We start from the raw sequence: 27,317 nt of genomic DNA, 5'->3' as shown, positions 1-27,317 counted from the left end.
ACTGATTGTGGCCAATGAAACGTGAACAGATGTGACATGCATTACTCTGGATAGATATGGTTTATCTATCTGCCAGAGGGGTCACGGAAATGTGTGATGAATGATAGAATCCAGGAAATCCCAGCAGCCTGGACCACCATGTCAGCAGATGGAGACCACCGGCATCGTGAGGTGCTCTGGACTCTACCTGAGTATAAGAGAGAAACTTCCCACCAGTGCAGAATGTTTAACCCCTTAACATCACTGCCTTTGTTAAAGACAAAACATAGAATGTTAAGCTGCAAATCAGGATCTGATTTTAAATAATGTTTTGTTTTGTTTTGTTTTGTTTATATCTGGTACCCTACTTACACTGTTTAGAAACTCCTTCAGATTTTTGCTAATTTTATCAGCGCTAGACATACAAATAGTGCACAGTTAACTCACGTGTCAAATATTCAGATTAAGTACAAAAAAGAAACCTCACAGGTTAGGACCAGGCACCTCGTTGTCCCATGTTCAGAGATACACAGTACAAACTAGGTGATGATGAAGTAAAAAGAGACATACTTAAATTTTTGTGGTCGATTCTACAAAGTTCCTAGTTCCTGAGAGTATGTTCTTAGAGCAAAACCCGGAGGACTTACATGAAACTACTGCAACATTTGCAAAAAGAAGTTTATCTTTCAAGGAAAAGCTTATCCTGAAAACCAGCACCCTTGAACCTTTGTGGAGACTTTCCGGAATACTGACATGCACACGATGGATCATATGTTACGGCAGGAAAAGGAAAGTTAGGTTAGCACTAAACGCTTGTGACATGTACCTAACCACGACAGTGACCCTACATTTTAGAATGAATTTTACTAACTGCTCAACTATAACTATTGGCTCAAACTTACTCATTTTTGCTATGATGCAATTCAGGATGTTTATTTTTCATATTAAGTTGTATTGGTAAAAATCTTCCATAATAATAATGTATTTTTTTCTAGTCATTATCATGTTAAACCTGGTGTTGATGATTCATAGTTCCTACCCACATAACAGATAGTAACAAAATATCTTGAAAATTCATCTAACTGCCATTTTTATCTCTGAAAGATGCTATGATACAAAATTAGTGAATTCAGTCCCAAGACACACTTCTGTAGAGTTTTTATTAGGTTGTCTTCTTTGATACCTACAGACATTTGAAGCACCTTAGGTTCCTCTATTGATGATTTAAACTTCGCTAACACGTTTTTCTGTGTGCATTCACTCCCATTTTCTTCCCAAGTATGCTCTTAAATATTCTTTTCTACTTGTTAATTACGTAATTAAAGCACAATACAATTCACTCAGCGTAATGTGGAATTCTACACGTTTCGCTAAGTGCACACAGTCATGCAGCCGCCACCACCATCCAGACTCAGGGCGGGTCCTTCATCCCTGCCGGGCCCTGTGTGGCCCCATCCCATCCTTCCAGCAAGGACTGATTCTTTTCTGTCCTTACAGCTTAGAATGTCCAATAAATAAATATATGCTGTGATTTTTCACTGTGGTTTTCTTTCAGTTATCATGCTGCATAATTTTTTAGCACTTTAGCATTTTCTCAAAATATTATTTCTTTACTCCCACAACATGAAACGTAATTTGCATTCTAGCTTCAATGTTCCCAATTCTGTAATTTCTAACTTGAGTCCTCCACATCAACCAGACCCAATTTCCTCAGCGCTACTAGAATACATTCCTTTTCTCTTTGATATCTTGTGTCCAGGTTTCTTGCCACACCACTCCACTAAACCCAATTGCTCCTCATATTTTTATAGCCTCAGATCAAACCCTGTCCATCCTTTTGTATAATTTAGTCTGGAAGATACTGTCATAGCAGATCCTTAAGTTAATCAAGAAATATCTGAATTATTTCAGGCTTATTTGACTGTACAGACCCTGAGAGCAATAGATGTTCCAACCAGGAGGAATGCTACCAATGGCTGCACGAAGAGGAGACTTTAGGGCCTGGTGCGGTAGCCTAGTGGCTAAATCCTTACCTTGTATCTCCCAGGATCCCATATGGACACCAGTTTGTATCCCAGCTGTTCCACTTCCATCCCGCTCCCTGGGAAGGCAGTAGAGGACAGCTCAAGGTCTTGGATCCCTGCACCCACATGGGAGACCAGGAAGGAGACTCACCTCCAGCCATTGCAGCCACTTGGGGAACGAACCAGTAGAAAGAAGATCTTCCTCTCTGTCTCTCCTTCTCTCTGTATATCTGCCTTTTCAATAAGAAAATACATAAATAAATCTTTTTTTTTTTAATGGGAGTAACTTTAGAATTTTTATCAAGAGTTGCCAGAAGCAACAGAGAGGTGGATGGAACTGTCCGGCTTGTAGAGGGGAACAGCAGATGGGAGATTGTCTCTCTCTGTCTCTTCATCTCTTCTGCTCTCTCTCTGTAACTCCGCCTTTCAAATAACTAAATAAATCTTGTTTTTAACAGAAAGCGCAGAGCACCTACATATATGCTTAAATAAACACGATCAACTGCCACTCTGGAAGAACGAACTATCCCACTACCTCTCCCACTGAGTAGGAAGACGAAATGTCTTTTTTTTTTTTTTTTTTTGGTAAATTGTACGTTTCATTGGTTATGACTTGGGAACGGGCTTATTGTTGCTCATTGATCGTTGATTCACTGATTGCCTGAGCCACTCTGGTGACTTATCAGCAAAAAGCCACAGCTTCTTAAAACACAGTCTTGCAAATATGATTACCTCAGCAGAGTTCATTTTTAGGATGGCTGGATGTGTGGTGCAGCACTCCGATGCGGCCTGAGCCCCCACATCCTGTATCAGAGTGTCTGGCTTTGAGTCCAGCTCTGATTCTGTCTCCGGTTTCCTGTTAAAGTGCATGCCGGGAGACAGCAGGTGGTAGCTCAAGTGAGACGGACTTCGTGGCTGTCGGGTTCTGCCTGACATGGCTCTGGCATGTGTATTTGGGGAGTGAATCAGTAGGTAGATGATTTCTAACTATATGTCTCACTCTGTTTTTCTGACTTCCTAATGATTCTTAATGATAACAATCAGAGGCTTTAAAAAGTATTAGATTAAGTAAGCAATCCTTGAAACATTGCAGGTAAATAAACTCTCAATATATTTAAAGTTACACACAGTAAGCTGAATCAGCTATGGTACCATGATTTTCATCAGCCAGGTCACAAGTCTCTTATAACTTTTTATTGACACAAGTTCTAGGAAAGTGTTCATTTTTCGTTCGTTACACGCTGGTGACTGTGACCCTGTTCTTAATACATTCTGCATGTCTGGGTCACCCAACATTTCAAATGACTTTTGAAAAGAACCCAAGAATTCTAAATAGTTCAGTTGTTTAGATTCAACCAAAAACTAAAGAATTGGAATTACAGAACCATGATTATAACAGCTTTCACTCCAATAATGCCTGAAAGAATAACTTTCAAGTTGGGAATGAAATTTAGCTTTTAAAAATATGAATGAGAAAGAAATGTGTCCAGGAGGGTTAGGAGTGTTTTGTTTTGTGTATTACTTGGGTGCACAATGCTTGTGTATATGAAAGTAAAGTGAACAGCACAGCAAAGAAAAACTGCTCCTCTATGCAAATCCTCCTTGCTCCTCTTAAGATGATGCATGACCAAGCTCCTGGAGGTGGATTCTATTCTTCACAGATGATGCAAATATAAGTCACAGTTTCTTGTCCCTGACCTAAAGCTGAGTACATTGCTTATCTGTGCTGCTTGGCAGCATCTTTCAAAGGCCATGACTCTCCACCAAGCACAGGATGTGGGTGTCAGAACAAAAGGAGAAGCTGCAGAGAAGTGCAAAGCTTCTTCGAAGGAAATCCATGGCATGCAAGCAAATCGGGTGGGCTGAAAACATCATTTGTGTTTTTCACTACAGGTTATAAAGAAACAGCTAAATCAGAGGGCTCACAATTGGTAACTTGAAAAAAAGGAGCTCACAGCTTCATACAAAATGATCTTTCACAACTGAGTAATAAGTGCATGATTTTGACTCAGTCTGTGCATTTAGGAACCTAAATTATAATTTCTAAGATAATAAAAATTAAAAGCATCTGTGAAGGGTTTTTATTATTCAACAGGAGAACCAATCTCTTAAAACCTGATCATCAATTTAGGTATTTAAATTTCAACCAATAGGTGAAAGTGCCTGCTTGGAAGATGTTTGATTAGCCTGCAGATAACCAAAAGCTTTATTGATGCCCCATGATAACTGTCTGCCCCCCATTTTCAGTGTGTTATACCATATGGTCTTTATACTTACAAACTCACGCTAGAATGTTTAGCTCACTGGATTGCAGGTTTTGTGTTTGTTGTTTCAAAAACAAGTCTTCAAGCTAAGTCAGGATTAATTTGCTGTGGATTCCCAAAGTATATCGAATGAATCATTGCCATCCTGCTTGTTGACATTATCTTGAGACTGGTACTATGGCACTTTAAAAAAATACTTTATATGCTGTGAGCAAATTTCAGGGACTTCACAATACAGGTGGAGGAGCATAGTGTTATTTCCCACTCTACCCTGATTCCCACGAGCGTTCCCACCCTCCACCCTTCCTTATTATTCTCTCTTTTTAAAAATTTTTACAGCGGCACACTTTAAGCTCATTACATAATCACAAGCTGAACACTCCACTAGGCAAAAAATTCAACAAAAACAAGAAAAATAAACAAATAAAACACTGTTCCCAAGAGGATAGACAAAAGCTGTAAATAGATATCAAATCTCAAAATGTCAATTTTTCTCAGAGATCACGTTTTTGGTATGCTACACATTAGTTTCCACAGATCAGGGGGAAAAACGTGGTATTTATCTGTTGGGGACTGACTTCTTTCATTGAATATAACGTTTCCAGTTGCATCCATTTTGTTGCAAGAGACAGTACCATTTTAAACAAAAAGATATGCATTACAAGTGGCACAGACAAAGACAAACATAAACATTTTGACATTATTCTTTTATATTTTATTCAAAACTGAAGCAGAGGAAAAAGAAATTAGGAGCTGCACATATTGTGTAGAGCTTTTGGGTTAGTCTTCTTTGGAAAAGAATACCCCAAAGACCACTAAGTTTAATTGAGATATTTTTACATCCCTGAGATTTGATATGACCCCATGTTCACTGCATGGGACACTATCCAGGCTAGAAGGTGAAGGGGACTCGTTCCTGGACATGCTTTGTCATCCACTAGCTGTTGTCGGGATGGAGCTCAGACTGTCCTTCCTGAAATCAAAATGCCTTCCAGAAACCCTACCTGCCTCTGAACTTTGGCATGTGTAAAGGCCCATGGCAGCCCAAACTAAAAACAAACTAGCTCAGTCTCCAAAAACACCCTGCAAAGATACACAAGAATCTGGGAGAAATTCATAGAAAATGCATATTTTAATAATATTGCACATGAGTTTCAAAATATCTTTTACATTTTATATTTTAAAATATATAAAGATATATCTTTATCTTTTAATTCAGTTTCCCTAGCAACTTTTCGAAATCCCTCTGTGTAAGAAGAGTGGATGCAACACAAGGAAACCATGTCTATCTACGTCCAGAGACTAACATTCAAGTTTGACCATCATCTCAGAAACATCGTGCAGCACAAATGCATCCAGATCCAAACAAGATCATGTATTGCACAATCATTCCATCTTTTCATGAAGTGTAGAACTGCTTTGTGGTCTTCTTATGGTCTTTATATTCCTGAAGACCATGGACGGTTGTTTTGCAGAATCTTCCTCTATTCAGATTTGCCTGATGTTTCCTCCTTATGAAATTCAATTCTTTATAACCAAGCATAAATATGCATAGGACCATCAGGAGGAATCTTGTAAAAATGCAAATTCTGATTCAATAAGACTAGAGTGAGATCCATGACTCTGCATTTCTAACAAGCCCCTAGACCATGAATGATGATAACCATGTTTTTTACAGGTGGAGTCCACCAGACACCAACAATGCAGAGACGGCCATAAATAATGACTAGCCACCTCTCCTTTCACCCAAAGTTTATCATTATTTAATGCAGTCACTTCCAGAGTTGCAGCCTCCCAAAATGATCTATCTCATCAACAAAAATACAAAACTTTCAGAAGTATCAATTTTCCCCCATTCTTAAATCAACCTCCAAAGCTTTCCTGATAGAATTTTCATCAGTTCAGCGAAGGTTTTGTCATCCATCCATTTGTTTAACTCCAACTCCAAAACATCACTTCTGATCCTTTTTTGTTAGCTCCTCCCAGCCTGTCTGCAGCATGACCTAAATCCAAAGCATACTTAAATTTTTCCACTTCTATCTGTCGTTTTGAAACCTCTCAACCACTGTCTCTTCTCACTGCACCCTGGCAACACTGGCCTACTTGTCTGTTCTATGATCAGCTAAGTTCATATTCTTTCTACCTTGAATGTTCTTTCCACTTACCTTAATCTGACTCACTATTTTCTGTAATTCAGAGCTTCAATCCCAAAATCACTCTGAAAACTCTTAGGGAGACCTCCTGTAGCCTTCTCTGAAATCGATCCTTTCCCAGTTCAGTCCTTATTTCTCCCCTACCCATATATTTATCATAACCATCATCACTATGTGAAATTATTGTTATTTAGTTATCTGCATCCTTGGCTAATGTTTCTATCTCCAAGTAGATGTAAGTTTATAAGATAACATGTCTTTTCACTCATGTAGTCTAACTCCAAGTATAACATACACACAAAATGAATGCTAAACAAGTCATTGAATAAATAAGTGCTGCCCCAAATCACGATGCTTATGTGAGCAAAGGGCTGATGTTGATGAAATATAGATGTCACTCCTTACATGATTTGTTGCACTCAATATATCCTTTCCAAATCAGCACAAATCCATCAATACAGATTTTGTACTGGAATGACATTGAGTACTGTGCAATCCTTAACCCATACCCTTGCTATGTTTAGGAGTTGCACTAAATAATTCTAGTTTATTTATCTTCCATAATGCTCATGGAAGCCATATGACTGCCATGTTTTTAACATGGTCACTTGGGCAGTGAATCATCGGACAGAAGCTCTTCTCTGTCTTTCCTCATCTCTATTTCTGACAATGCAATAAAGTAAATAAAAAATAAATTAAAAAGATGTATATCGCATGCTCTGTTGTGTGGTAATTAATACAGTATTTATATATATACATGCAAATATATATTTATATATGAAAACTTGGCATCTTATGACTTAACTGTTTTTTATTCCCTTGTCTAAATTCCTGTGGGACAGTGGATTTTCTACTTTTTACTTGGTGAATTATACGATTATTGGTGCATCAAGCCTGTGTTTATAAAATAAATTGAAAATATGTAACAATTGAAGGAAAAAAAGGAAGGAATGAAAAAGGGGGTAGTGAAGGATGAAAGTACAGTTATCGTCTTAGAGTTGTGTTCATGAAATACGTGAAATATATTCTTCTAATACTAATAATTTTTTAAAACTATCTTAATGAGAAGGATCTTGGTGCCCAATAGTTGATTGTTCCTGGCTTATGCTTTTCTGCAGGAAGGCACCTCCTTTTGTCTCTACTTTCAGGTTGGAATCCAGGGAACTCATCCTCAGTTCCCTGCATTCCTACTTCACATTCAGAATAATAAAAGGATATGTGTGTAAGGCAGACCAAAAAGTGGATGAGTGAGCCCATAGCTTCTACAGCTTTATCAGGTCTATAATAGAAGTCCTACTTTGTCAGGCTGCAGTTCTACAGGGATCAGAGACTCCTGGGGACATTGGCAATGTTGGGAAACATGTTTATTGGTCAATATGGTGTGGTACAGAGTGTGCTATTGGCATCTAGTGTGTAAATTCCAGGGATGCTGCAAATCATCCTAAAACACATTGGATGACCTCCTAAACACAACGAACAAGGATCTGGCTCCGAAGGTCAAGGGCTTCTGGGCTGAGATGCCCTGCTCCACGGTCAGTGGACGCAGAAGAGCGATAGAAGTATGAAGCTGTTCAAGAGCAATGGGGCACTTGGGGACAGCAGTGATCTCGGACAGGCATCATGATGATGATAGATTTTCTACTATTGGAAGAGAGGGAGATACTCCAGGTTCTTAATGGTAATTTATATTGTTTTTAACCAGCTTTATAATAATATTTATAAATGTTAAAAATTAATTTTATAATGCTGAAAACAAATCAAATTAAAATACAGTAGCAAAACAAATTTAAAAATCAAACTGTTCTGAGCTAGAAAAAAATAAAGGTCAATGATGTGCATCAGTTGATGGCTTTCTGGTTCGCCACTGCAGGTTCAGTATTTTGTTTATTTTGTTTGCGCTAACAATAACAAAGGTCATAAAGTCTGAGCACCTATGAGAACAGACAGTCATCTAAAAGTGAGCATCAATCTGAGAAATAATCAGAGAAAACGACTCTAACCAAAAAACTACTCACATAAACAAGGGCTGCGTTAAACAACATCATATTTTCAGTGAGATTAGTTCTGAACCTGAGGAAGGAAACAAAGGCCAAAATTTCCACATCCATGACCTCTAATAACATTTCCATAGGTAACGCAAAGAATACACCAGTAGAAGGTATATCTCAAAAACTGGAAACGTTGCAAGACATGAACATTTACGACATTGTAGCAGCTATAAATTAAAACAAGAAAATATTTAGCAATTACGTGAAAAATAAGGTGCAGTTCAGTGTTGTTGACATGGGGAGAGAGAGCAAGTGAGCAATGTAAAAACTACTCTTGGCAAACTTAAGCTTTCTTTGCAGCATAAGCTTTGTATCAAATTTAAACTATAAAAACATTTGCCCGTTGCTTAAGTTGCTTGCATCCCATAGCCCAGTAACTTGGTTCAAGTCCTGGTTCCAGTTGCTGACTTCAGGTTTAGATTGATGCAGATTTGGGGAAGTAGCAGTGATGGCCCAAACATTTGGGTTCCTCCCACCCCCGTGACAGTCTTAGGCTGAGTTCCTGGCTCCTACATTTGGCCTGCCAGGGCCATTGCAATCAACTGCAGACTGAAATGATAGGACTGTGTTCTGTCTCTCTCTAACTCTATTCCTTTCAAATAAATACATTTACAAGTTGTATATATGCTCTTTCAGGCTGATGTTCATTCTTGAATTACTTTGTTAAGGAGATAACTGTACTGTTAAATAAAGATAACTACACAATTGTGTTTATTATATGTTGGTTTACAATAACAGATAATGAAAAAAGCCACACATGTCCATTTATAAAAATTGGTTAAGAAATTATAGAAACAAGTGCACATTGCAATATACTGATACCAATGACGTTGAGAATACACATATGGGGTGGGAAGATAGATCATATTTTATTAATTAAAAGAAAAACCCAAAATATTTTAAATGAATATAATTAATAACAAAACTGTGAGGGTGAATGAGAGAAATCTTTGAAAGAGACATTTTTATTTGTTTGTGCTCCAGCTGGCTTATGTTCTCACTGACTTTTCTTGGTAATGGATATTTACCTAATTAAAAAATCTTTTCCTCTTTTCTTTGTCATTCCTCCTATAAATATTTTAACAACACCAAGCTTCTGCAGTTAGAAGAAGCAGGAACAGTTGCTCTTAAGATTAGAAAAAAACTATTATTTCATGCATAAATCAATCTGAAGCACAATGCATATTTGAAAGTAAAAATCAATATTTTAGAGTAATTCTTATATTAAGTTTTACTTAACTGGCTAATCTTCCATCTCCAAGTACAACTTCCCGTATGGGTGCTGGTTGGTGTCCTGGCTGCCCCACTTCTGAACCAGCTCATTGCCAGTGGCTTGGGAATACGTTGGAGCATGTTTTGTATGTGCTTGCCAGAACCACGCTGGACTGTGACACCCATTGGTTCCAGTGGAAGACAGGGATGAAAACAGAATCAACCCAGCAATTGCAACCAGCAGCTGATCAGGGCAATGGACTGTGCAGGGCCCTGTGCTTGCTAGTATATACAAGAATCTGGTCTGGGAACACCTCAAGCAAAGTTTCTTTGGGGATCCCCCCAGTCGAGCTTCCGGGTCCAAGTTCTTGGAACCCTGCACCCAAGTGGGAGACCCAGGAGAAGCGCCTGGCTTTTGGCTCTGGATTGGCTCGATGTCAGCCATTGAAGCCTTTGTAAAGTGAATCAACAGATGGAAGAGCTTTCTCTCTGTCTCTCCTTGTCTGTAAATCTGCTTGTACATTAAAATAAATAAACTGAGACAGACTAACAACATTTCTAGTGACATCAAGTAAAATCAGTTTGGAAGTGAATGAATCACTTTTAGCCTGAAAAATGATTAATATATTATTAAGGAAAGATTAATTTCTACAGCTAGTGCTGAATGTGACCTAAAATAAGAAATTACTGGAAAGTAAGAACCACCTGGAAATAGCTTTTAATTAAAGTCCCCAGGAAAAAAATGAATAAAAATAGTCCTTACTTAAGTAATTCTATTATGAAAAATGCACAACCTAATATTTTCCTTCATCTCCATCTTTCTTAACAATTTCAATATTCTGTCACTTATTGGTTTCAAAATACACTTAAGAAACATATATTTAATATTTCAAAATTCTTGAATATTAGAGATTTACTATAATAAAATCTATTAACAGCAGTGAAAGCAATGGAATCATAAATAGTGGCATAATAGTGGTTAGTACTAAAAGTATGAGCAACTCCTTAACATCTGGATCATAGAATAGCAAGACTGAAGGTTAGCAACTTAAAAGTTGCAAAACATCCCAAACTTGTGTACTTCATAGGAAATAGTTCTTTGAAATGTTGCCATAGCAGGCTTCTGATGTTTTCTCAGGAAACAGAAAACAAATTGTTGAACACAGTATAAGGAAAATAAGACTGGCTGTGAAGCATTAATGGAGAGAGAAGTAGAAAGAACAGAGAAAAATTAGAAGAGAATTGAGTTCATTTTCAAAATAGACTGGGGGAACTCATATCGGGACCCCTGAAACTGGGTAAACAAACTAGCAATGTGCAGCTTCATCTCTAATGAGTATCTTTAAGGAGAATGCTGATATTGATATTTACAACAAGAAGAAAATTAGTAAGTCCCCTCATGTATTCTATTGCACAAGCAGTATTAAGGAACACAAGGCAAGATGAGAGAGTATCATTTCAAACAAGAAGTAGATCGGTCTATTCAGAACTATCATTATGCAAATCGTGATTGCTTTCAAAATCACCAGGTTTAGAAGTGATAGCTAATTTGTTATCCTATATTTGATATACTCTATTCCACTTCTGGGATTAATGTATTGGACATGGAGGGCTGAACACCAAGAGGCCACACAGCATTGTGCAGTACTTCAAGATTCGCTTCTTATTAGATTCTAGACTTAGGTCATTGGAAAGCAATAACAGTTAAGTAGCTGCCTCTCTAGTCTGCCACCGTCAATGAGACAAGGCTGTACATTACAGATAACTGCTCACAATAAAGGAGTGAATCAAATGATGGAATAGTTTTGAGAAGCTGTGGGTCACTGCAAGCAATTCTGATTCCTAGAAACTTGCACATTCACATGCCTGTTGGCTTTGATGTGAACATGAGTCATTGGCAGGTGGTTTTTTTTCTAGGTCTAGATGTTCTTTTAGGCTCTTGATGTGGTTGCAATTAGAAGTATTACATTAGAAAATGGGCAGGTTAGATGAAAGCCAAACTCTTTGGTTCTAAAACGGAGGATAATTGCAAAGGTTCTCTTTGGATTTTGATAGAAAATTGTCTGTGTCTGCCTCTGCTTGGGACCACTATCTGGTGGCATAGGGCAAGACTGTCACTACAACGGCCACACATTTCTATTCTGTCGCATGCCACCAAAATGAGTGAGTTTCTACACAACAGATATAGATTGGAAAGGAATGCAAGAAGAAAATGGGTTCAATAAGCACTATTGTGATTGTTTACAACACCTCATCTGTCTTTTCCCTCTCTCTCTTCCTCTCTTTACCATTCTGCCTTTTTAATAAAGGTGAGAGTTATGACACAATGGATAAAATGGGCATCTGTGATAGCACCATCCCATGGTGGGGAAGGGCTGGTCCAAGAGCTGCTTGCACCACTTCTGATCTGGTTCTCTGCTAATGCCCCTAGGAAGGTAGTAGAGAAATGGAGTAGGTGTTTGGGTCTCTATTCCCCATGAGAAAGATTGAAAGAAGTTTCTGACCCCTAACCTTGGCCTTTCCAGCCCTGACCACTGTGGCCATTTGGGGAGTGGACTCAGAGATAAAAGTTCTCTTTTTCTCCCTCTCTCTGTTAACACTGCCTTTCAAATAATAAATGAATGACTAGAAAGAAAGAAATATTTTTAAAATGGGGTAGATGTAGTGGAATAGTGGATTAAGCCACCTCTTAGATTGAAGTGCCCGAGATTGGGTCTCAATTCCATTTCCAACCCAGCTTTCTGCTAATGCACAAGTGGAGGGCAGCAGGTGATGGTTCAGCCATGTGGGTCCATGCTACCCACATTGGGAGTCCATGGACCCACATTGAAGTCCAGATTCTAGAATTTGCCTGGCCCACTCTTGCTGCTGTGGTCATCTGAGATGTGGACCAATTCATGGAAGCCCTCTCCTCTCTCAAACAAATAAAATAAATAATGTTTTAAAATTAAAATATCTGGGTAACGATATTAGAACTCAATTTATTACATTCCACTTATCTATTTTTAAAGTTTTATTTGTACAACTGGCTCTGTGATTTAGCAAGTTAAACCTCTGCCACGCCGGCATCCCTTATAGATAATGGTTTGAAATCTGAACATTCCACTTACAATCTAGTTCCCTGCTAATGACCTGGAAAGGTAACAGAGAAAGCTCCAAGCGCTTGGGCCTCTGAACTCATGTAGTAGTGCCAGAACCAACTCCCAGCTCCTGGCTTATGGCTTCGGAGTGGCCCAGCTCCAGCTTTTGTGGCCATTAGGGGAGAGAACCAGTTGATGGAAAAATCTCTCTCCCTCTTTGTCCTTTATTCTCTCTGTGCAATTCTGACTTTCAAATAAAAAATAATAAATCTTTAAACAAAAAAAAGGAGAGCTCCCAGCTACTGGTTGATTCCTTCAAATGTCCACTGCTGCCTTGATGGGGACAGGGCCAAAGCTGAGAGCCAGGGGTATAATTCACGACTCCCACGTGGGTGGCAAGAACCAATTGCCTGCTGCTTCCCTGCTTCTGCACTGTCAGCAAGCTGAAAAATGGAGCTGGAGCCAGAAATCAAAACTCAGATTCTGTGATAGGGATGCAGGGATTCGTAGTTCACATAGAAACTGCTGTGCCAATGCTTGTTTTGGGGGGAGAGATTAATCAATGCTTGCAGTTTCCTATTAGAACTTGGAATTATTTAATCTGGACAATAATGACATTAACAATGATGAAGACAAGAATTTAGTTAAGAATTCTGAATTTGGAACCATTTTGTAGCATTACTCCAGTCTTTTTTTCTCTCAAGCACTATAAAAATTTCTTTATTGACAAATTGGTTATTCAGTAGCTCCATGGTGCTGAAAGAATTAACTTATGCATGAAACTCATATTTCACTTTTTAAGAAGACTATCTAAGACCATAAAAGTTCATACAAAATTTGGATGGCATTGCACTATTTATCCTTAATTATGTGCAAAAGGCATGCCTTTTAACACAGCTACGCAAGCTCATTTTGATTATTCTCAACTTTTATTTAATGAAAATGCAGTCTTACTGAAATGTCATTGATAATGGCACTCAGAAAAATATGCACACGTGTTCATCCAGTATTGAAAGTTTATAGGGAGATTTCATAAGGTTAGAGTGCTGTGACAGTATTGACAAATGTCCTGGATTCCTTGTGGTTTACTGTTGTACATTTTAATTAATTCGCACAGCCACCTGAAATAGGTAATGGTTTTATCTTCTTGTACATGTAGAAAACTGAATCAGAGAAATTTCACTGTCTTGTCGAATTTCTCACATAGCCGAAAAGTATCCCAACTTGGGCATGTTGGTTCCAGAGTTCAGTGTGGGTAACTCTAGCCATCTGCATTCCAAGTCCATGAATGTGTACCATGATGACTGCACACCTTTGTGTATACCATGATAGTCATAGTGAACTCTGAGCAGTTCTGTTATGCAGTAAATACATAAACCTGTATCTTCTTTTAAAATTGGATTGAGTAATTACACTGTTAAGTCTTTCGAATCCATCAGAAGTCACTGGTAATGTTTTCAATGCAAGCTTCAACAGAACAAAGACTTTATTTCTTCATGATAACATTTAATTTGCTCAACTGCTGATGTCATTTCAAATATTTCAAAGAATCCTAAGAAAACAAAAATTGGAAGGCCATAAGGATCATCTGATCAAACTGATGGCATTCATTGGAGAACGTGGGAAGAACAGGGGAGAAGCAGAACACCTGTGCCTCCACTGACCGTAGGAATCCCTTCCTGCATCGTCTGTCTGTGCCATTTTTCATCATGCTGAACACTGCCTGATGGAGCCTGCACATCCTAAGAGATGATTGTTAGAGGAGGATATTGTTAGAGTCAATGGCTTTCCCCCCACTGGCAATGTGTCAATAATGGAGCCAAAATACTTTAAATACAGAAGGAGTATGCTATTTCATTTTCTGCTGAGAGGTTTTTGTGCAAGTCCATGGGATATTTTACATGTTCATTCACAGAACTACCTACATTCATAGAATTACCCATGAACATAGGTACCTACTACCCAGGCATCAGGAATGAGATAATGTTCGTATAACTGTCAAAAATCAGCCATTTCGTTGCTGTCAATAAAAAAAGAGATGCTGTTGACACCAGGGCAATTTTACAAAGCCCTTAGGCCTAAGTATTTTCCTTTTAATACTTATTAGGAATACTTTAGAATACCCACTTTCCGTTAGAAATTTGTAGATTAAATTTCCTTCAGGCAGCAATTAACAGAGTTTAATAAATTCCTCAATAAATAGAGCATGCTGTGCACTGGAGTGCTAACAAAACATTATTTCCTATTTTGAGTAGAAATTAATATGTAGACATAAAGTATAGAAAAATATTAGAAATAAAAGGAGTATTTATAGAACAAGCATCTACCAAGTATATCCCATATATTTCTTTTTGCTAATTAACACACTAGTAATCTACATTCCCATCTCTTGCCTTTATTCATTCTGTGCTTTTGCATAGGAATTTTTAGACTTATTTGATCATGCAAGCAAAATTATTTTGGGTTGCATAGTCAAAATTGGTTTATAAGACTGATATTTTGATCAATACAGGAGTGAGGTTTCATTTTAAAAATTAATTTACTTTTATTATGATCTAAGGTGATATAGTAATGGGAGGATCTTTATAAAAAAAACAATATGAGAATCTAAATCTAAATGATAAATAGTACTTTTTAAAGTAAGTTATCTGGGGAGACTTTGTTATTCAAACAGTCATGATCAAGAAGTTTTTAAAATTCTACTTCCAAAATTATTGAATATATCTTAGGAATGATCTTAGCATTAGGCAAATCTTGAGATTTTGATGCCGAATTCGATATTTAGAAAAATGCAAAGACTATTATTAAGAATCAAATATAGGACTTGCAGAATTGATTCATGTCATTCTCCTGTGATTCAAAAATAAATCTTAAAGATAATTCTTGAACCGCTAGAATGTTTTACCAAAGTATTGGTATTATTGAAGAATGTCATATTCTAGTAAGGCAACATTTTTTGTTAATTTACTTAACTTTACAATTTAAAAAGTTATTTCTAGAAAGAGAAACTGAGAGATTGAAAGAAAGAGAGAAAGAGAGAGAGACTTTCCCTTCACTTGTTCTCTCCGCAGATGCCCACAGCAGCACAACCTGAGTCAAACAAGACCCAAAACTCAAACTGGGTGTCCAGCATGGCTGCAGGCACCCAACTGCTTCAACTATCAGATGATCCAAAGCTCTGCCCATTGCAGCTGCTTGGGGAGTGAATCATAGGACACAAGATCGTCCTCTCTGTTTCTCCTCCTCTCTGTTTATCTGACTTTCCAATAAAAATAAAATCAATCTTTCAAAATAAGAATGAAAACTTTTCATGTGATTAGACCAGTTGATCTATATATCTTCAAGTGCCATCTTGGGGAAAAAAAAACTACCTTTTTTTCTTTCCCAAATGGTTGAAATATTCCTTTATTTGAAGTATAATCAGGCACAACATTTAGAGTAAAAATTGTTAGGGGGAAAAAGTCACAGCTAAAAAGGATTAAGAATTAAGCAGAATCTGAACCCTGTGATTTGCATTTCAGTGACTTTTTTATGGTGGGCATTCACCATCACATTCTCCCTCCAAAGAACCTTTCCTGTGCTCCTGATATCCTGGGGAGAGCAGCTAGAACAAAGGACTGAGCCTCTGACCATCCCTGTATGTTCAAGTTTTGATGGAGACCTGGGGATATCTACCAAGGTTCCGACTCAAAAATAGCTTTCTCCCAGATGTCACCACTGGCAGATAACACGGGGTTGCTGAACTCCCTTGCGAAGGCTGCTCCTTGTGCTTGTTGCCCGTTTAATGCTCACTCACAGGAATCAGGAAGCTGGTTATCAAAGGATTTTGCTTTGATTGAACAGAATACTGGAGATCAGAGCTGAGAAAAAGAACAAAATGTACCCAGCTTCAGGGCTGAAAGTCAGGGTGGGAGGTGAGATGAAAGGCAGGAGGGTTTTTGTTTGTTTGTTTTCTTTCCTTTTTTCCTGCTTTAAGGTTGAGGGAGACTGTCTCCAAGGGCCATAGATGGAGTCCATGCTCTTAAAAACCGCCCAGATCATCACAACTTCAGCATCATATACAATCAGCAATTACTCATAGAAATGCTAAAGCCCTTGGGAACTTTAGCAGTCTCTAAACCTGGTCCTGGTGCACTGAAATCTCAGTAGTTAAGATTAGAATGACTGTTTTTTAAAAAATTCAGTATAGGGTATTTCTTGCCATTCTATTTTTTTTTTTCTGGCCTTATTATGAAAACAAGAAGGTCTGATCACAAGAAGAGAAATGTTGGTGGCACAGAGACACATATACATTAACCACACATACACTCAAATGTAATAAGACACAATGAGGCGGCGGAGGCGGGGACGCCGGCATCCCCCTAGCCAGGGGGCAACTAAGCCCCCTCGCGAGTAAGTACCCGCGAGGGCTGGCGAGGGAGCTGGGGTTCAAAACCTGGCTCCCCCCTACCCCCGTCAGCTTTGGGCTGACGGCAGGGTAGGCTGGGCGGTTCGAATGTCCGGGCAGGGGCGGGGTTAAACTCCCATTGGGGGTGGCGCCCCATGGGAGCCGTTCCTTCCGGCGCGAACCATGCCGGATTCCCAGCCACAGCTTCCGCCGCTTGCGGCGGAGGCGGGGACGCCGGCATCCCCCTAGCCAGGGGGCAACTAAGCCCCCTCGCGAGTAAGTACCCGCGAGGGCTGGCGAGGGAGCTGGGGTTCAAAACCTGGCTCCCCCCTACCCCCGTCAGCTTTGGGCTGACGGCAGGGTAGGCTGGGCGGTTCGAATGTCCGGGCAGGGGCGGGGTTAAACTCCCATTGGGGGTGGCGCCCCATGGGAGCCGTTCCTTCCGGCGCGAACCATGCCGGATTCCCAGCCACAGCTTCCGCCGCTTGCGGCGGAGGCGGGGACGCCGGCATCCCCCTAGCCAGGGGGCAACTAAGCCCCCTCGCGAGTAAGTACCCGCGAGGGCTGGCGAGGGAGCTGGGGTTCAAAACCTGGCTCCCCCCTACCCCCGTCAGCTTTGGGCTGACGGCAGGGTAGGCTGGGCGGTTCGAATGTCCGGGCAGGGGCGGGGTTAAACTCCCATTGGGGGTGGCGCCCCATGGGAGCCGTTCCTTCCGGCGCGAACCATGCCGGATTCCCAGCCACAGCTTCCGCCGCTTGCGGCGGAGGCAGGGACGCCGGCATCCCCCTAGCCAGGGGGCAACTAAGCCCCCTCGCGAGTAAGTACCCGCGAGGGCTGGCGAGGGAGCTGGGGTTCAAAACCTGGCTCCCCCCTACCCCCGTCAGCTTTGGGCTGACGGCAGGGTAGGCTGGGCGGTTCGAATGTCCGGGCAGGGGCGGGGTTAAACTCCCATTGGGGGTGGCGCCCCATGGGAGCCGTTCCTTCCGGCGCGAACCATGCCGGATTCCCAGCCACAGCTTCCGCCGCTTGCGGCGGAGGCAGGGACGCCGGCATCCCCCTAGCCAGGGGGCAACTAAGCCCCCTCGCGAGTAAGTACCCGCGAGGGCTGGCGAGGGAGCTGGGGTTCAAAACCTGGCTCCCCCCTACCCCCGTCAGCTTTGGGCTGACGGCAGGGTAGGCTGGGCGGTTCGAATGTCCGGGCAGGGGCGGGGTTAAACTCCCATTGGGGGTGGCGCCCCATGGGAGCCGTTCCTTCCGGTGCGAACCATGCCGGATTCCCAGCCACAGCTTCCGCCGCTTGCGGCGGAGGCGGGGACGCCGGCATCCCCCTAGCCAGGGGGCAACTAAGCCCCCTCGCGAGTAAGTACCCGCGAGGGCTGGCGAGGGAGCTGGGGTTCAAAACCTGGCTCCCCCTACCCCCGTCAGCTTTGGGCTGACGGCAGGGTAGGCTGGGCGGTTCGAATGTCCGGGCAGGGGCGGGGTTAAACTCCCATTGGGGGTGGCGCCCCATGGGAGCCGTTCCTTCCGGCGCGAACCATGCCGGATTCCCAGCCACAGCTTCCGCCGCTTGCGGCGGAGGCGGGGACGCCGGCATCCCCCTAGCCAGGGGGCAACTAAGCCCCCTCGCGAGTAAGTACCCGCGAGGGCTGGCGAGGGAGCTGGGGTTCAAAACCTGGCTCCCCCTACCCCCGTCAGCTTTGGGCTGACGGCAGGGTAGGCTGGGCGGTTCGAATGTCCGGGCAGGGGCGGGGTTAAACTCCCATTGGGGGTGGCGCCCCATGGGAGCCGTTCCTTCCGGCGCGAACCATGCCGGATTCCCAGCCACAGCTTCCGCCGCTTGCGGCGGAGGCAGGGACGCCGGCATCCCCCTAGCCAGGGGGCAACTAAGCCCCCTCGCGAGTAAGTACCCGCGAGGGCTGGCGAGGGAGCTGGGGTTCAAAACCTGGCTCCCCCCTACCCCCGTCAGCTTTGGGCTGACGGCAGGGTAGGCTGGGCGGTTCGAATGTCCGGGCAGGGGCGGGGTTAAACTCCCATTGGGGGTGGCGCCCCATGGGAGCCGTTCCTTCCGGCGCGAACCATGCCGGATTCCCAGCCACAGCTTCCGCCGCTTGCGGCGGAGGCGGGGACGCCGGCATCCCCCTAGCCAGGGGGCAACTAAGCCCCCTCGCGAGTAAGTACCCGCGAGGGCTGGCGAGGGAGCTGGGGTTCAAAACCTGGCTCCCCCCTACCCCCGTCAGCTTTGGGCTGACGGCAGGGTAGGCTGGGCGGTTCGAATGTCCGGGCAGGGGCGGGGTTAAACTCCCATTGGGGGTGGCGCCCCATGGGAGCCGTTCCTTCCGGCGCGAACCATGCCGGATTCCCAGCCACAGCTTCCGCCGCTTGCGGCGGAGGCGGGGACGCCGGCATCCCCCTAGCCAGGGGGCAACTAAGCCCCCTCGCGAGTAAGTACCCGCGAGGGCTGGCGAGGGAGCTGGGGTTCAAAACCTGGCTCCCCTCTACCCCCGTCAGCTTTGGGCTGACGGCAGGGTAGGCTGGGCGGTTCGAATGTCCGGGCAGGGGCGGGGTTAAACTCCCATTGGGGGTGGCGCCCCATGGGAGCCGTTCCTTCCGGCGCGAACCATGCCGGATTCCCAGCCACAGCTTCCGCCGCTTGCGGCGGAGGCGGGGACGCCGGCATCCCCCTAGCCAGGGGGCAACTAAGCCCCCTCGCGAGTAAGTACCCGCGAGGGCTGGCGAGGGAGCTGGGGTTCAAAACCTGGCTCCCCCCTACCCCCGTCAGCTTTGGGCTGACGGCAGGGTAGGCTGGGCGGTTCGAATGTCCGGGCAGGGGCGGGGTTAAACTCCCATTGGGGGTGGCGCCCCATGGGAGCCGTTCCTTCCGGCGCGAACCATGCCGGATTCCCAGCCACAGCTTCCGCCGCTTGCGGCGGAGGCAGGGACGCCGGCATCCCCCTAGCCAGGGGGCAACTAAGCCCCCTCGCGAGTAAGTACCCGCGAGGGCTGGCGAGGGAGCTGGGGTTCAAAACCTGGCTCCCCTCTACCCCCGTCAGCTTTGGGCTGACGGCAGGGTAGGCTGGGCGGTTCGAATGTCCGGGCAGGGGCGGGGTTAAACTCCCATTGGGGGTGGCGCCCCATGGGAGCCGTTCCTTCCGGCGCGAACCATGCCGGATTCCCAGCCACAGCTTCCGCCGCTTGCGGCGGAGGCAGGGGACGCCGGCATCCCCCTAGCCAGGGGGCAACTAAGCCCCCTCGCGAGTAAGTACCCGCGAGGGCTGGCGAGGGAGCTGGGGTTCAAAACCTGGCTCCCCTCTACCCCCGTCAGCTTTGGGCTGACGGCAGGGTAGGCTGGGCGGTTCGAATGTCCGGGCAGGGGCGGGGTTAAACTCCCATTGGGGGTGGCGCCCCATGGGAGCCGTTCCTTCCGGCGCGAACCATGCCGGATTCCCAGCCACAGCTTCCGCCGCTTGCGGCGGAGGCAGGGACGCCGGCATCCCCCTAGCCAGGGGGCAACTAAGCCCCCTCGCGAGTAAGTACCCGCGAGGGCTGGCGAGGGAGCTGGGGTTCAAAACCTGGCTCCCCTCTACCCCCGTCAGCTTTGGGCTGACGGCAGGGTAGGCTGGGCGGTTCGAATGTCCGGGCAGGGGCGGGGTTAAACTCCCATTGGGGGTGGCGCCCCATGGGAGCCGTTCCTTCCGGCGCGAACCATGCCGGATTCCCAGCCACAGCTTCCGCCGCTTGCGGCGGAGGCAGGGACGCCGGCATCCCCCTAGCCAGGGGGCAACTAAGCCCCCTCGCGAGTAAGTACCCGCGAGGGCTGGCGAGGGAGCTGGGGTTCAAAACCTGGCTCCCCTCTACCCCCGTCAGCTTTGGGCTGACGGCAGGGTAGGCTGGGCGGTTCGAATGTCCGGGCAGGGGCGGGGTTAAACTCCCATTGGGGGTGGCGCCCCATGGGAGCCGTTCCTTCCGGCGCGAACCATGCCGGATTCCCAGCCACAGCTTCCGCCGCTTGCGGCGGAGGCAGGGACGCCGGCATCCCCCTAGCCAGGGGGCAACTAAGCCCCCTCGCGAGTAAGTACCCGCGAGGGCTGGCGAGGGAGCTGGGGTTCAAAACCTGGCTCCCCTCTACCCCCGTCAGCTTTGGGCTGACGGCAGGGTAGGCTGGGCGGTTCGAATGTCCGGGCAGGGGCGGGGTTAAACTCCCATTGGGGGTGGCGCCCCATGGGAGCCGTTCCTTCCGGCGCGAACCATGCCGGATTCCCAGCCACAGCTTCCGCCGCTTGCGGCGGAGGCAGGGACGCCGGCATCCCCCTAGCCAGGGGGCAACTAAGCCCCCTCGCGAGTAAGTACCCGCGAGGGCTGGCGAGGGAGCTGGGGTTCAAAACCTGGCTCCCCTCTACCCCCGTCAGCTTTGGGCTGACGGCAGGGTAGGCTGGGCGGTTCGAATGTCCGGGCAGGGGCGGGGTTAAACTCCCATTGGGGGTGGCGCCCCATGGGAGCCGTTCCTTCCGGCGCGAACCATGCCGGATTCCCAGCCACAGCTTCCGCCGCTTGCGGCGGAGGCAGGGACGCCGGCATCCCCCTAGCCAGGGGGCAACTAAGCCCCCTCGCGAGTAAGTACCCGCGAGGGCTGGCGAGGGAGCTGGGGTTCAAAACCTGGCTCCCCTCTACCCCCGTCAGCTTTGGGCTGACGGCAGGGTAGGCTGGGCGGTTCGAATGTCCGGGCAGGGGCGGGGTTAAACTCCCATTGGGGGTGGCGCCCCATGGGAGCCGTTCCTTCCGGCGCGAACCATGCCGGATTCCCAGCCACAGCTTCCGCCGCTTGCGGCGGAGGCAGGGACGCCGGCATCCCCCTAGCCAGGGGGCAACTAAGCCCCCTCGCGAGTAAGTACCCGCGAGGGCTGGCGAGGGAGCTGGGGTTCAAAACCTGGCTCCCCTCTACCCCCGTCAGCTTTGGGCTGACGGCAGGGTAGGCTGGGCGGTTCGAATGTCCGGGCAGGGGCGGGGTTAAACTCCCATTGGGGGTGGCGCCCCATGGGAGCCGTTCCTTCCGGCGCGAACCATGCCGGATTCCCAGCCACAGCTTCCGCCGCTTGCGGCGGAGGCAGGGACGCCGGCATCCCCCTAGCCAGGGGGCAACTAAGCCCCCTCGCGAGTAAGTACCCGCGAGGGCTGGCGAGGGAGCTGGGGTTCAAAACCTGGCTCCCCTCTACCCCCGTCAGCTTTGGGCTGACGGCAGGGTAGGCTGGGCGGTTCGAATGTCCGGGCAGGGGCGGGGTTAAACTCCCATTGGGGGTGGCGCCCCATGGGAGCCGTTCCTTCCGGCGCGAACCATGCCGGATTCCCAGCCACAGCTTCCGCCGCTTGCGGCGGAGGCAGGGACGCCGGCATCCCCCTAGCCAGGGGGCAACTAAGCCCCCTCGCGAGTAAGTACCCGCGAGGGCTGGCGAGGGAGCTGGGGTTCAAAACCTGGCTCCCCTCTACCCCCGTCAGCTTTGGGCTGACGGCAGGGTAGGCTGGGCGGTTCGAATGTCCGGGCAGGGGCGGGGTTAAACTCCCATTGGGGGTGGCGCCCCATGGGAGCCGTTCCTTCCGGCGCGAACCATGCCGGATTCCCAGCCACAGCTTCCGCCGCTTGCGGCGGAGGCAGGGACGCCGGCATCCCCCTAGCCAGGGGGCAACTAAGCCCCCTCGCGAGTAAGTACCCGCGAGGGCTGGCGAGGGAGCTGGGGTTCAAAACCTGGCTCCCCTCTACCCCCGTCAGCTTTGGGCTGACGGCAGGGTAGGCTGGGCGGTTCGAATGTCCGGGCAGGGGCGGGGTTAAACTCCCATTGGGGGTGGCGCCCCATGGGAGCCGTTCCTTCCGGCGCGAACCATGCCGGATTCCCAGCCACAGCTTCCGCCGCTTGCGGCGGAGGCAGGGACGCCGGCATCCCCCTAGCCAGGGGGCAACTAAGCCCCCTCGCGAGTAAGTACCCGCGAGGGCTGGCGAGGGAGCTGGGGTTCAAAACCTGGCTCCCCTCTACCCCCGTCAGCTTTGGGCTGACGGCAGGGTAGGCTGGGCGGTTCGAATGTCCGGGCAGGGGCGGGGTTAAACTCCCATTGGGGGTGGCGCCCCATGGGAGCCGTTCCTTCCGGCGCGAACCATGCCGGATTCCCAGCCACAGCTTCCGCCGCTTGCGGCGGAGGCAGGGACGCCGGCATCCCCCTAGCCAGGGGGCAACTAAGCCCCCTCGCGAGTAAGTACCCGCGAGGGCTGGCGAGGGAGCTGGGGTTCAAAACCTGGCTCCCCTCTACCCCCGTCAGCTTTGGGCTGACGGCAGGGTAGGCTGGGCGGTTCGAATGTCCGGGCAGGGGCGGGGTTAAACTCCCATTGGGGGTGGCGCCCCATGGGAGCCGTTCCTTCCGGCGCGAACCATGCCGGATTCCCAGCCACAGCTTCCGCCGCTTGCGGCGGAGGCAGGGACGCCGGCATCCCCCTAGCCAGGGGGCAACTAAGCCCCCTCGCGAGTAAGTACCCGCGAGGGCTGGCGAGGGAGCTGGGGTTCAAAACCTGGCTCCCCTCTACCCCCGTCAGCTTTGGGCTGACGGCAGGGTAGGCTGGGCGGTTCGAATGTCCGGGCAGGGGCGGGGTTAAACTCCCATTGGGGGTGGCGCTTCATGGGAATGACCCTTCCGGTTGAGAGGCGGGGGCAGAGACCCAGGCCTTGGGCGGCCAGTGCACCAAGTGGTGCCAGGCTCTGCCTGCTGGCCGCCCAGCGGCGAGCTCTGGGGTTTTGAGGATATGAAATAGGTGCTCTGGGACACCCAAAAGTAAGACCAGCGGTAGTGTAGGTGAGACACTAATTTCTGGTGATTCCCAGGAATCGGGACATGAAACCTTAATGAAAGTGCGGGACTGAGAGATGAATGTTCGGACTAAGCAAACCTTAGCCCACTAGTATGACTGGAACACAGGGTGCAACACAGGACATGCCCGGCTTGGATTTGGCTCCAACTGGTTCACATTAAGCACAAAGTTGAGCCACAGAGTCTAAGGCAGAGGTCATGACAGGTGGACGGGGCTGCGGCAGGGTCTGGATACAGCTATCCTCTCCCTTGGCACAAATGTGGATTGGGAAAAGAGGTACCGGGCCGGGCCAGACACTAACACGTTCTGGTGCTCTGGAGTACCAGGGTGGATGTGGGGCGGACTAGGCTAGGTCCCAACCTCAACTTAGCCATGTACAAGCCATATGGGGGCATGGATGACCATGGCCAAGCTGCAACACTCTACAGCAAGAACCAGAACGGGATGATGGCCAGTTAGGAAAGACCACTGTTCCTACAAGGACAAGAGGCGAACTGGCACATGGACCCACTGACATGCGCGAAACCTGGCACATGGAGGGGTTCTGATGGAGGAGCCCAGGCAACTCCTCTGGCAAGACACAGACCCTGCAGGTCAGCACAAGGAACTTGCAAGGCAACAGCCAAGAGGTCATTGAAAGTGTCCCACTGGCATGCATTTGGCTTGGGTCGGGGGCAGACCAGGCTGAATCTGTTCATGTCATCCACTGGTAAATCTGACCGCCAGAACAGAATGTGGGTCGAACCAGGTCCGGTCGTAACAAAAGTAACACGCAGGCTGGAATGCCAAGGTGAGGTAGCCTGAGCCGGATGCAGCCGCAGCACCCAACCAACACAAGTGAGAACCAGGAAGGGAGGCGGCAGAGCTGACAGGAGAAAAAGGGGAGGCTCCCTAGCTGAACAGCAAGTTACACTGAGGAGCGGGAGCTGGGTGGGGGGTAGACTAGACCAGGCAGGGACACAGCGCCTGTGCACCTCATGGGGACCAGATTGGGTGATAACCAGGCTAGGCTGACCAATCCCATTGGAGTAAGCTACAACCAGAGTTGGTGAGGGTTGTCGGGCTTAGTTGTAGCAACAGAAGGGTAACGGGGACAGACTGGGCTAGTATGCCATATATACTGGCAAGCCAGGGTAGGAGGTGGGCCTGGTTGAGGCTACTGTGGGCCGCCCTGACTGGGCTGCAACTCCTACTAGTTCGTGCGAGGGACAAATGCGTCCAGGGTGGAACCAGGCGGGACTGTAAGAAGACACGGGTGGAGACAGAACCGGCCCAGCAACTGCAGCCGCCAGCTGTCCGGGGCAGTGGACTGTGACGGACCCTATGCTACTAAAACAGCAGGAATCTGGACTGGGAATACCTCAAAATTTCTTCGAGGATCTTCCCATTCGAGACACCGGACTCGGAGTCCTAACCAGGGAAAGACAGGACAAATCAAGCAACAACCTCAGCCATCTGATGGCAGCAGAGACTGGGCAAATGGAGACCCTAGACGGGACTGTGTCAATCAACGAACTCTTCAATAACCACATCATGATTGGGGTGGCGAGACAGGCAACGACCCATGGATAGTGAACTATTGGAACCACTTGATCGAGTATCTCGAAGCGCACCCCACTCCCGGGACTTGGGGTGGGCGGGAGATTGGGTGGGGCTTCTTCCTCTATATCCCCCTTTAGACCTTGACCCTTTTTTACCCCAATTAAATTTGTAAGGATTGTCAAAATTAAATAAAAAAAAATAAATAAATAAAATAAAATAAAAAGAGTAAAAAAAAAAAAAAAAAAAAAAAAAAAGACACAATGAAATAAACCTGGAACGGATGGTATCCATCTTGCCCCTATAAGAGACCACCTGTCGAAGCAGCCGACCTCGCAGAGCCCAGGGAAGCTATGGAGAAACTGAGCAGCAGGGAAATTTAGGCGGTGAATCCAGCCCTAATGCCAGGTAGCTCTGCTCCTGAGCCTATTCAGCTTCCTGTTTTTCATGAAGTCGACTTTGACATGTCATTTAAATAATTATTTCTTTACCTCTACAATGTAATATCAAAAACATTGATATTTTTCTGAGCTGGCTTAACATGGAACACTGGAAAAGGAAAATTCTTAACTCTTATCCACTCACAGTCCATACGTTTACATGCTTCTTGTTCCATCTTTAATACTGTAACAAGATTTTGGACTTTTCTTCAGCATAACCATTGCATCTTCAAATGTTAAACTGCCTTGGGCAAAGCAAGTAAACGTGAGCCTTTTTCTTACTGATCAATATGTGTAAACACAACTGAACTTTTGTAATCTCTACAGAAATGTGTGGTTCAATGATTCTAGTTGGAATGCACATATTTTGTGCATCTATCCATTTTATTATAGTGCAATAGCTTATTTCATTTACTAATGAAACACATCCTATTTGTACTTGATGCATTTCAAATACTTCATTTCCAAATAAGCATATGTCACAGATTTTTAAAGCAATTAATTGAAAATTAGGTCTCACAATGATATTAAATCTCAGTTTTATATTAATATTTTATGGGGCACCAATTTCAAGTTTAATAGAAGGACAATCATGACACACCCCACTGAATGTGTTATAGATGCAAATGTGTGTCTAGAGTTAAATCTTACACAACTAAGTAAAAAGTATTATCTAACCAAACCGGTTGTTCCATGACACTTAAGACAGTTGGCTGTTATTGCTGATTTGTTTACGAAACAAAATGATAGCGGCACTCAGTTTGGCAGAAATGAACATTGGATCCTGTTGCTCTCAGTTGGTAAATTCCAATTAGACTGCCATTTATACGCATAGAAAACACAGTGATACTACATCTGGACAGGCAGGAAATGTCAACACCATATTGCTGTTGTTGGTATTTTACTTAAAGAAAAATCCTTTGAATTTGTTAGAGTCATTTGGGAAAGACTCAAATAGATGACTTTTACAGAAGTTGAGAGAATGCATCGTATTGTCTAAGCAAAAGGCAAATTTTTACAGGAGATGAAAGAAAAGAGGAAAAGAATAAAAAGGGAAATAGTAATAAGTATAAAAGAAGAGGATAGAGAAGAGAAAGCAGAGGAGAAGGACCAGGATAGAATACTGTAGACAGAGATCGTGTTTCTGGGAAGTGTCTGTGGAATTGGCATAGGCTTACATAACATCTAAACAAAGTTCAACTGGACGACTCACTTACTGCCTTGATTTTCATAGTTGCAGCTGCAAGATGGGAAGAAAATTATCCGTTGGTTTGGTGTGAAATGACTGATAAACATCGGAGAAGAGTATTGTAGTAGTTGGTCTATAACTGCTCGCCAACATC

This window comes from Ochotona curzoniae, unplaced genomic scaffold, assembly GCF_017591425.1.
Source record: "Ochotona curzoniae isolate NIBS_2020 unplaced genomic scaffold, NIBS_Ocur_1.0 contig_43, whole genome shotgun sequence".
NCBI classification, from domain to species: Eukaryota; Metazoa; Chordata; class Mammalia; order Lagomorpha; family Ochotonidae; genus Ochotona; species Ochotona curzoniae.
The sequence above is the reverse complement of the archived record's forward strand: the minus strand, read 5'-3'. Positions refer to the sequence as shown.